The 10825-nt window shown below is 42.0% G+C and overlaps 1 long non-coding RNA gene across 3 annotated transcripts; it reads left to right on the forward strand.

Moving 5' to 3' along the window:
* LOC112189114 lies at positions 1 to 9364 on the forward strand. 3 transcript variants are annotated; one of them, XR_005799493.1, is made up of 8 exons: positions 1 to 695; positions 6087 to 6221; positions 6311 to 6417; positions 6511 to 6553; positions 7904 to 8069; positions 8170 to 8285; positions 8462 to 8662; positions 8857 to 9143. It is a non-coding gene; the product is annotated as an uncharacterized LOC112189114 (long non-coding RNA). The 3 variants fall into 3 exon arrangements; XR_005799491.1 differs by lacking the exons at positions 6087 to 6221; positions 8857 to 9143 and adding an exon at positions 9151 to 9364; XR_002931737.2 differs by lacking the exon at positions 6087 to 6221 and having other exon boundaries at positions 8857 to 9141.
* Positions 9365 to 10825: the final 1461 nt, after the last annotated feature.

Here is a 10825-nt window from a genome sequence, read left to right on the forward strand (position 1 = left end):
TTATTTATTTTGATTCATGTGTTTGTTTGTCTGTTTGACAGAAATATGGATACTCTTTTCTTTTGTTTTGGTATCGTAATAAGGAGTAATAAGTGTGGGTACACTTTGTTGTAAGTTGAGGAATTTTTTTGAATCGAGACTTGATCAGAACAGGATTTCTAGGGATTTATCTTTCTGTTTAATATTCTGTTATATCTTTGTACAGTTTGTGAACTGGGTCTTGTATCCTTGAAGGATTTGTGACTGGATTTTTTCTATTTGAATTCAAATGTCTCTGTAATTGATTTTTTTTTTCATTCTTTTGTTGCAATTGTACATATTAGAGACATTGTTGTAATACAGACTAGTTTGAATTATATATTGGTGGTTGGAAGACCTCTTGATAAGCCTTGTGGTTGCATCTAGACTTGGCTGAATCTAACTGCTAAATCCCCGTTGGTGATAGACACGTGAGTTCTTTTGTCCCAATTCTACTTCTGTTCATTTCTAGATTTTTTGTTTCCACAAATGTATCTTGAATTGTAGATAGGCACTATTGTTTCATGAATTAATATACAAGTTTACCAGTGCAGTTGTATCGAGTTGTGTATTTATGGAATCATGGTTGATTTATTTGGCATCTTTACAAATTTTGATTGAGACAGGCCATTGGGAGACAAGCCAGTGGTTCTGTTACCGTCATAGATGGAGAAACTGTAAGTTATACTCACTACCTGTTAACGTTAGTGATCCGTGGGATCTCTAGTTAGCATAAAGAATGAGAGAGAGAGAGAGAGAGAGGAGACACACGATATATAGTGGTTCACCTCCCGCCTTAGCGGGAGACTGCGTCCACTTGAAAGCTTATACTAGTGTGTCGAGCCTTGCGGCCTAACAAGATTACAAGAGATGTAATGGGCTTGAATTGTGTTTAAGTGGGAGGAGGCATTCCTTTTATAAGTGAAGGAATGCTTATCCTTTACATTGTTTTCGATGTGGGACAAGCAACCACCATTTATAGTCTAGAAAGCCTATTTGTGAGGGCATGTTGGCAAGGCCGGGAAGGTGGCTTCCCGACGACGGATTTGCGACTTCCGGATACCGTAGCGTAGCTTGAACATAGGGCTACAAGATGCATGTCTTGGTTGGGCCTCACCATGGCTTGTGGGTGTCTCAAAGAGGGTGTTACTTATGCTTGGTGATGTAGTAAATACTCCATATTGTTGGAGGTATGTACAAGTCCCTGAAGTCCCCAAGTAAGAGGAGCTTCTTGGTTGGGGAGTTCAAATCATGAAGTCATCAAGCATAAGTAAGCGGGCGGTATGGAGCCCCTACAAGTCCCCGAACTCCGTAAGCAAGAAGGGACTCGTAAACCTGCACACCAAAGACAAAAAACAGGCATATGTAGAATGCTCGTTGTATTGGGCAACAAATGTGAGTTGCATTGATATGCGTTGGCATATATGAGCGTAATAGTGCGCATATGGTCGTGTGAGAAAATGAATTGCATATGATAAATGCGTGACGCGCGCAAGGAGACGAACGAGGTCGAGTTTGACGGGGTTAAGCTTGCGAGATGCAAGTTGCATGAGCGCCGCAGAGGTATGCATTTGTAACTCATGAACGATGATCGCGAGTACGGTTGTGTTTGTTTGGTTGTCCCTCGAATTAATGGAACGCGAAAGGAATTTGATTTGTCGCAATCGGTAAACGACAAATGGTAGAAAAAATTCAATGTTCCATTAACGTGTAGTGTGTCTAGTAGACATGAGTGTAAAGCTCGAGGATTGCCGGGAAGGCATGAGCGGTAAGCTCGGGGGTGCCGGGATGGCATGAGCGGAAAGCTCGGGGGTGCCGGGAAGGCATGAGCGGAAGCTCGGGGGTGCCGAGAAGGCATGAGCGGTAAGCTCGGGGGTGCCGGGAAGGCATGAGCGGAAGCGTGGGGTTGCCGGGAAGGCATGAGCTGTAAGCTCGGGGGTGCCGGAAAGGCATGAGCGGTAAGCTCGGGGGTGCCGGAAAGGCATGAGCGGTAAGCTCGGGGGTGCCGGGAAGGCATGAGCGGTAAGCTCGGGGCTGCCGGGAAGGCATGAGCGGTAGCTCAGGGTGCCGGGAAGGCATTAACGGGTAGCTCGAAGGTGATGCCCTGAGGCATGAGCGTGACCGTTGCTAATTATGTTGGGCTGTATGTACAAGTCCCCGAAGTCCCCAATCAAGGAGGGTGTCCTTGCGGGTTGATACCAAAGCGTAGCTTTGTGCCGTATATCAAGCATAATTAGTGCGAGTGCGTCGTCCATCTAGAATTGTTGGAGCGAACGCTTTTGCCCTTTTCGGGTGGGCCCCTGCTAGGCCCTGCGAGGAGTCCCCCACTCCTGGCTATAGACCTCCGGATGGTCGGAAAATTGTTTGATGAGGGGAGCTGCGCGGAGCAGAGGGTGTTGGGTAGCGAGCCCAATCTTAGATACCCAAGCGTCGGGGTTAACTGCTGGATCAATGGCTGCCGTGGGCTGTGTTAACTAGTCCCTAGCTGTTTTCTCGAAAGAGAAACTTGACTGCAATGCCGCGTAGCGGTCATTGTCATTATGAGGCGTTGCCTTACCGCTTGGCGGTTTGGTTGAAAAATGATAAACACATAGGGCAAGTAATAATATTTTGTTCTAGTGTCCCATGTTTATTTAATTTTGCAATTAAAATAGAAGCATGGCATATGTGTATAGCATGTACTTGTAATGTGGATGCTAATATCATTTTTGCATTTTTGTAGATATGCTAATGGATCATTGAGATCGGTATGTGAAGCATGGCATATCTAGTACGTGAGATCTAGAAAGTGTTGCCAAATCTACGAAATGTTGTTGGCATGCTTAAAAGTTATGGAAGCATGTAAAGATATATCAAGTGTGATATTCTATAAGCATGCTTAGAAGTAGTAAAAGCATGGTATTGGCATGGCGGTAGCTCAAATTGAAAGAGCGTAAAATGTAAGATATAGTGACTTATCTTATGCCGATTTGGAGGTTAGCGGAGTTGGCCGAGCATGACGGTCCATTGCTTGTGGCGGATAAAGTACTCTGATAATGCCCGTCAACTCGTAGTTGCGGTCGAATGCTTGATAGAAATAGTTGAATTTCCTTCGAACAAAATAGGTGATTAGTGCATGAGTATGTAAAATCAACACTAGTACTTTGCATATGTACTTTGATGAGATTTTGAGCAAAGTGTATATATGCAAAATTGTAGTTGGCAACAAAGTTCATGCTATTTTGAAATGTGAGAGTGCCATTCGGGATGTAGAGCCATATATGCAAGATTGAGGTGAGCTGATCACAGTGCAAATATGTGGGCTTTAGGAAAAAATTTGACAAAGTCTATAATTTAATTAAACATTGGTATGCCCTGCATGCACAGTAGTTTGAAATTTTGACCCGTTTGTTTGTGGCCATGCGTTGTTTAATCAAGGTGGAGCATAATTATATATATATATACGTGCATAACTCATGCACCTCTGCCATATGCATGCAAGATTAAGTCAAAGAAGTTCTGACATAACTCATGGGTGTCTGACATATGTTTACCCATTTGATAATTGGCTCAACAGTAAAGGTGTATGTGTCCATAGTTGATGGAGACGTCGCACGCGGCCAAATATAAACATATATATGCATGAGGTGTAGGTGTGGACAGACGGCAAGTGTGTGTGCTCACAACCTATGATAGAGAGCAGAGGCATGTGGTGTGCAGCTGTGCATATCAATAAAGATAGGATAAGGTATAGAGTGAAGGAAGACTCAGCTTTTTGACTGTTCTGACCACCACAGATCGCCGAAGCGTGAAGCCATGATTGAAGGGAGGTGCCCAGATGCCCGCTAATTGACTAATTGAAGGAGAACATAGCTTGATGGCAAAATCAATTTCTCAGGTATCAGAGTGAGCTCCAGAAGGCGAGTTATACAAGTTTAAGTGGGCGGAGATGATGAGTAGATATTGATGAGGGGATGACGGTGAAGACGCAGTCGAGTTCAGTTGACCGTGGTGAACCTGTCAGTTTCAGTTCGCGGTGGCAATCCCGACAAGTTGGCGAACCCGTCAAGTTCGAGCCTCGTGGCGAAGTCGATTGGCGGGCACACCTGGTGGAGCTTTGTTTAGAAGAGGTACCAGGCTTGGCGGAGTTGTGTCAGCGGGGCGGAGCCTTTGGGTGGGGTCAGCGGATCAGCGGTACTTGTCCGGCGGAGCCTGGGACATCAGCGGTGACCTTGATGCTCCGTTAAGATTTCGTTAGCGGTGGTACCTAGCTGGAGGTTGATTGATGGGTTGTTCAGTTGATGCTTGATCAAAGCTTCATGGGTAATGACTGAGCTTCGCTCTTCTTGACGCTGATCGAAGAAGCAGATGGAAGCTGTCATGGGTGTCCAAATCAATTCTTGGACTGGGTGTCCGTTGATTGCGTCTGCCGCTAGTGGCAGCGCTGCTGGAGCTACCCACTGACGTTGGTGCAACAGCCTGGTAGTGGCGGAGTCGTACCTGGAGGTTGGCGGGTACTTGCTCAGCGGAGATGGCAGACCTGGAGCTCGGCGGAGTTGGCTAGCGGGTTGTCAGGCGGAGCGGCTGTTGCTGGCGATACTCTGCTAGCGGTCTCTAGTCCGGTGGAGACTTGGATGGCGGAACTTTTGGCCGACGGAGTCCCTGTCCAGTGGAGCGGAGCTCTTGGGTGGCGGAGTTCCTGGCCGGCAGAGCCTTTGTCGCCGGTGGTTGGCGCTTGCAGTGCCGCTGATGGATGGCTAGCGGCGGAGCTAGCAGGAGGATGGCCAGCGAGGTTTGCTGGCACGTTTGGAGCTTGCTAGCGGAGTGCATTGGTCTGCTGGCGGTGGTGACCAGCGACGGTGCCTAGCGGAAGAAGCTCGGCGGAGCGGAGTTTTGGAGTTCAGCGGAGGCGTTGTTGATTGAAGCTTGCTTCCTAGCGGAGCTTTGGCCGCTGAAGAAGTGTGGCGGATACTTGCCGCTTGTTAGCGGTGTACAGTGTACAGTGTGGTGGAGGATTTTCCGTCGGAGGTTGGCTAGCAATCCGTTTCCAGCGGAGGATGGCCTACTGGAGGTAGCAGTCGAGCTTGCTGGCGGTGAAGCCTTGACTGGCGGAGCTCCTTTTGGAGAGTAGGAAGCTAGCGGATGTTGCTTCTGCTGGGAGTAGCTGGCGGGAAATGTACCGCTGATGCATGATTCGAAGAATGAACATGGGTGCCCAGAGAAGTTTTCTGGGTGTCCAGAGCAGTGAGCAGCAAATTTTTTTTTTTTTTTGGTGTAGCGTTGACTACTTGAGCTGGCGTTGACCAAGCATTGACTGGTCCATGGGCGTTGACTGAGCCTGTGGGCGTTGACCAGCCATGTTGGGCATTGACCGGCCCCGATGGCACAAGTTACCGCTAAGAATTTCGATTATATAACTCAAAAAGAGAGATTATTTTGAGCTCGGTTAAGATGACTTAACTCAATGGTAAGTGACGAAGCCTTTGTGTCGGCTTCCCATAGACGGCGCCAATGTTAACGTTAGTGATCCGTGGCGATCTCTAGTTAGCATAAAGAATGAGAGAGAGAGAGAGAGAGGAGACACACGATATATAGTGGTTCACCTCCCGCCTTAGCGGGAGACTACGTCTACTTGAAAGCTTATACTAGTGTGTCGAGCCTTGCGGCCTAACAAGATTACAAGAGATGTAATGGGCTTGAATTGTGTTTAAGTGGGAGGAGGCATTCCTTTTATAGGTGAAGGAATGCTTATCCTTTACATTGTTTTCGATGTGGGACAAGCAACCACCATTTATAGTCTAGAAAGCCTATTTGTGAGGGCATGTTGGCAAGGCCGGGAAGGTGGCTTCCCGACGACGGATTTGCGACTTCCGGATACCGTAGCGTAGCTTGAACATAGGGCTACAAGATGCATGTCTCGGTTGGGCCTCACCATGGCTTGTGGGTGTCTCAAAGAGGGTGTTACTTATTCTTGGTGATGTAGTAAATACTCCATATTGTTGGAGGTATGTACACTACCTCATCCTCCTCCTACCCTTGTACTCTTTTATCTTCACTTACACTAGTTTTCCTTTCTATCATTGCTTCAGGATTTTTTTTGGTATACCTCCTTTATTGTTGTACACTCAAATTGGGAGTGAATATATATTTTTTTCCCTCTTCAATCTACTATTAATTTTCCAATCACCAAGTTAATCACCACGACTACACAACAGAAAGGAAATGTATGATCACCGTTATAGACTTATATCTTATGGTTGAACTCTAGGTTTCTCCTGGTGAAGATTTATCACATTTATGTTTCTTTTTGTAGATTGTTTACACATCTGTTTGTTTGGCTAATGCTTCAAGTAAACCATCAGACTTTTTCCCACTTTCCGTTCATTATTAGGAGCGTTTTTTGGCAGTAGGTTGGACTAGGTATGTCTTGGAACTTTTCCCCTTATTTTGATTGCTTTAATGTTTACTTGTTTTTTGAATTATTTCAATTGCTTGTATCTGTCATTATTACAGTGGAGGCTTTTTCAAACGAGAAGGAAGGGCAACAAATCATGAGGTACATGCACAATTAAGAACCCATCTCTGGGTTTTTTTAGTTTTAGATGAAGCTGTCATGATATATATATATATATATATATATATATATATATATATATATATATATATATATATATATATATATATATTAGACATTCAGTTTCACATTTTTATTTCATGCGATATCTATTGGGATTTTTCTTTTACCAAGTTTTCTAACCCTGTTCTGTTTACTATTTTTTTTTCTTTTTGATGTGGGAAATGAAAGTGTGCAACAGTTTGCCTTCTTAAGTTGTATTGTATGTGTGTAAAAGCTAGGTCACAGGAATTAGGGATCTTAAATGTATCAATGTTTGATTCTTACTGTCAGATATTATGGAAAAGAAATGTCTTTGGGTTTGAATCTTTTATTTAGAGTTTTAGTCTTTCACTCCTTTCTCAGCTGCTATAAATGTAGTGGCCAATTACCAATTCTCTCCATAAATATGAGTGGAGGGTGAGGTTATGAGTTTATTTTCCATGCCAACAAGATCGCATTACATATTCTAGTGAGTGATGAATTTATCAGTTATTATGTGATTGCATTGCCACAAAAGAAATTGTTAGATATGGTCATTTGTTCTTTCTTACCCTTTTTGCTTCTGTTTCTCCTAATGAGTAGCTTGAGCAATCAAATAGATCAGAGATAGTTTTGTTTTACTGGTTGTATATCCTCCATACAGTGTAATTTCATTCATTTTTTTTTTTTTACTTCTCAGAATTCTATGTCAATATTGTTGCTCTGCAATTTTTTCACTTGATTAAGTTTCACGTGCTACTTGCATTGTCTTTTCAGTGATTTCTGAGGTTGTTATATCTTTTCATGATTGAATGTTTGATCATATAACTATGGCTATAATAAGATATAATAAAGCATGAACTACTATGGAGCTTCAATGAAGTTCCTATAACTAGGTACGTACCTAATTGTACTAAAACTTTTTAGCAGTATAGTACTGGTAAGTAGTTCATAGAGGTCTAGAAAATAAAGTAAAGATTAAACTTTTGTGTAGCTTGGGCTGACAAAACTTTATTGTTTGGGACGGGTTCAAAGAGTTGAAATCTCACATTAGTTATAGAAGAAAATGGAAAAGTAACCGGAGCCTTTGGTCTGGAAAAGTATTCTCTTTTGATGTTCAAAATGATTTCTTTTGCTATAAGGCGGAGAGGTGTACATGGTTGAAGAAATGCGAAGTAGATTAGGACATAATCCTCTGCAGCCCTATGTTTGGGCTGAAAGTTTTAAATGAAATAAGGCAAGAGGTGTACTAATCTTCCCTTTCTTGAAGCCTTGAAAACTGTTGTCTAAAACTAGAGCTTGCTATGATAGTACAAGCCTGTAGAAATTGAACAAGGAGTAGCTCAAGCAATTATCTGCTCTACCATTAATTTCAAGAGGGACCCTTGGCCTAGAGTCTCTGATAATGCAAAGGACCTGGTAAAGAAAATGCTTGATCCTGATCCCAAGAAGTGGCTCACAGCTCAAGAAGTACTTGGTAATTAGAGTAATCTGATCTGTTATATAATGGCAAAGATATATTGTTGCAAAGGTTTATTACTTTACATTACAACTTCCACTCAATTCTTTTTATGCAGATCATCCTTGTATACAAAATACCAAGGTGGCCCCAAATGTTCCACTTGGTGAGATTGTGAGAGCAAGGCTGAAACAATTTTCTGTAATGAACAAACTGAGAAAAAGAGCTATTGGGGTAAGTATTATTTTTTTAATTTATCCTTTTCAATATAATTGATGTCCCCCATAATTATGGAAGGAATTTATGTTGTGTCACTTGTATATTGTGTGGAAGTTGGCCTTTCTTCTTATATATATGCTTCAAAATTTCTGTCACTTGATGTTTGAACTTTTTGAGTATCTTATATGCAGGTCATAGCCGAGCATTTGTCAGTTGAGGAAATAGCTGGCATAAAGGAGGCATTTCAACTGATGGATACTGACAACAAAGGCAAGGTATCCCTGGATCAGCTTTGAAATGGAATACAAAAACTCGGCCAGCAGATTCCTGACCGAGATCTATAAATACTAATGGAGCTGTTTGCATCAATTTGTGCTTCATGGTGTAACCAGGTATTTGTTTGACTGCGATTTGTCATATAAATTACTCTGTGGTTACTCCCCTTAACCATAGTTGAACATCTTACCTGCATTTATTTACATCCATGTCAGTAGATTTGATTGAGTTTAGGTCTAGCTTGTATTAAATTTCAGTGTTAAGAATAGATTCAAAATGAGGAGTTAAGAGATGGTTAAAGCCGGTGCAGGTCAACAAAATGAAGAGTTGAGGCAGTGAAGGCTAGAGCCGCTCAACAAAATGAACAGTTAGAGGCACCAAAGGCAAGACAAAATCATACTAACACACTTTTACTTAAAATGATGGCACGATTTTCCTCCCAAAACTGAAGCTATGCATACATTATTCACTTTTGTTGTTGCAATTATATTATCATAAAACATCATTATAGTGCATATAGTGAATACTAGACCTTTCTTAGATGCAACTCTTACCTACAATATGATAAAGATTATAACTTGTTGTATGTTTTGTTATATTGCAGATGGTCAAGCTTGAAAAAAAGTACATGTTGCAAACTATCATTGAAGGCTTATTGAACTTCTAGAAAGATTTGTATGTATATTTATGTTTATTTTGAAATTGCTATGTAGAATGGATATTGACAATTGTATATTTTGGATTTACGAAGTTAGTATTTCATGATGGACTTCATGTCTTATTGGATTGGATTGGTTTAATATAGATAACTGGTTTCAGAGTATGTGTCATTTTGTTGTGTTGGAATATAGAATGCTACTTTGAGTAGGTTATTGCATGAAAAATTGGACAATGTCTACGTATTGAAAATGCTTTGATTTTTCAGTGAATGGTTTTTAATGACCTAGCAATATGGTCACTAAAACCATGCAAGTGAATGGTTTTTAGTGACCAGATTTTGCAATTTAGTGACCATTGATAACACCTTTAGTGATGAACATGTAGGTCACTAATGCTATTATTATTTGTGACCATAAAACCGTGGTCACTAAAGACTTTTTGAATTAGTGACCAACAGTTGTAAGTTGGTCACTAAATAGAATTAGTGACAGACCTATAGTGACCACCCAAATTTGGTCAGTAACTATATTTAGTGACCAAATTTGCTAGTTTCAGTGACCAATGTAGTGGTCATTAATGTCCAGTTTTGTTGTTGTGAATCAAGGCTACACACACACACACACACACACACACACACACACACACACACACACACATATATATATATATATATATATTGCAATTAAGGCTTGCTCGCGAAGGTCAGCAAAGTCGATTTATATACAGGTTAATTATGCATGCTGCATGCATGAGTACGTGGGCTATATATATATTGCTTGGGTGGTTGGACGTACGACATATGGAAGGATGTAGTCGCCCTTTGATTACAAATAAACAAGCATCCTTTATGATTGCATGCCGCGAACTATACTACGGGGTCCCCGCGAAGAGATATATATATATATATATATGTAATTAATACGTGCATATCCTACAGCATCCAAGAGGAAGATTACGTCCAGGATTCCAAGAGGCAAGTAACCCTTGCCTACATTCTAGCGGTGATAGAGACAGAGTTAATCTTTTATTACTTACGATAGTTATCAAAACTATTAAGAGTTTTGATTTGATTCAAGGCCAATAACTGTGGCCTAAAATATAGTATTTCATTCATATTTGGAAAGTGAATCTACGAGCAACCTATATATAGAAGCTGAAGACGACACAACAAAGGACCTCTCTCAAATCAACTAATCCCAGCGATTACAAAGCCTCCTCGGAGCAAACCTTCAACCTCGTTGAAACCCGGTGACCGCGCGCCAGTCCTAGTCTCTCCAAGAGCCGATTGTCAGCATCACCAGATCAACCCAGCGACCATGCTTCCAGTCCTAGTCTCCTCAAGAGCCGACTTCCAGTGCTACTGCCACAGATACTACCAACGAAGCAAGGGTAACGCCCTCACAACCCAGTGAAGCTAAAGATACGCTTTAGCAAACCCCGTGCTTTCTCAAGATTTCCCAGTGATTGCTCTGCTCAACCTACAACGTTGAGTATCGATTTGGTGATCAAAGAGATCACACCCAAAGTCCTTATCCGTGAGGCAAAAGTCCTTTCCCGAAAGGCTAGAGAAGAACCCTGTGGCGAGGTTGGTGCTCTCCTCGTCCACAGCGCTTGAAGAA

The sequence above is a fragment of the Rosa chinensis genome, chromosome 1 (genome assembly GCF_002994745.2).
Source record: "Rosa chinensis cultivar Old Blush chromosome 1, RchiOBHm-V2, whole genome shotgun sequence".
Lineage (NCBI taxonomy): Eukaryota > Viridiplantae > Streptophyta > Magnoliopsida > Rosales > Rosaceae > Rosa > Rosa chinensis.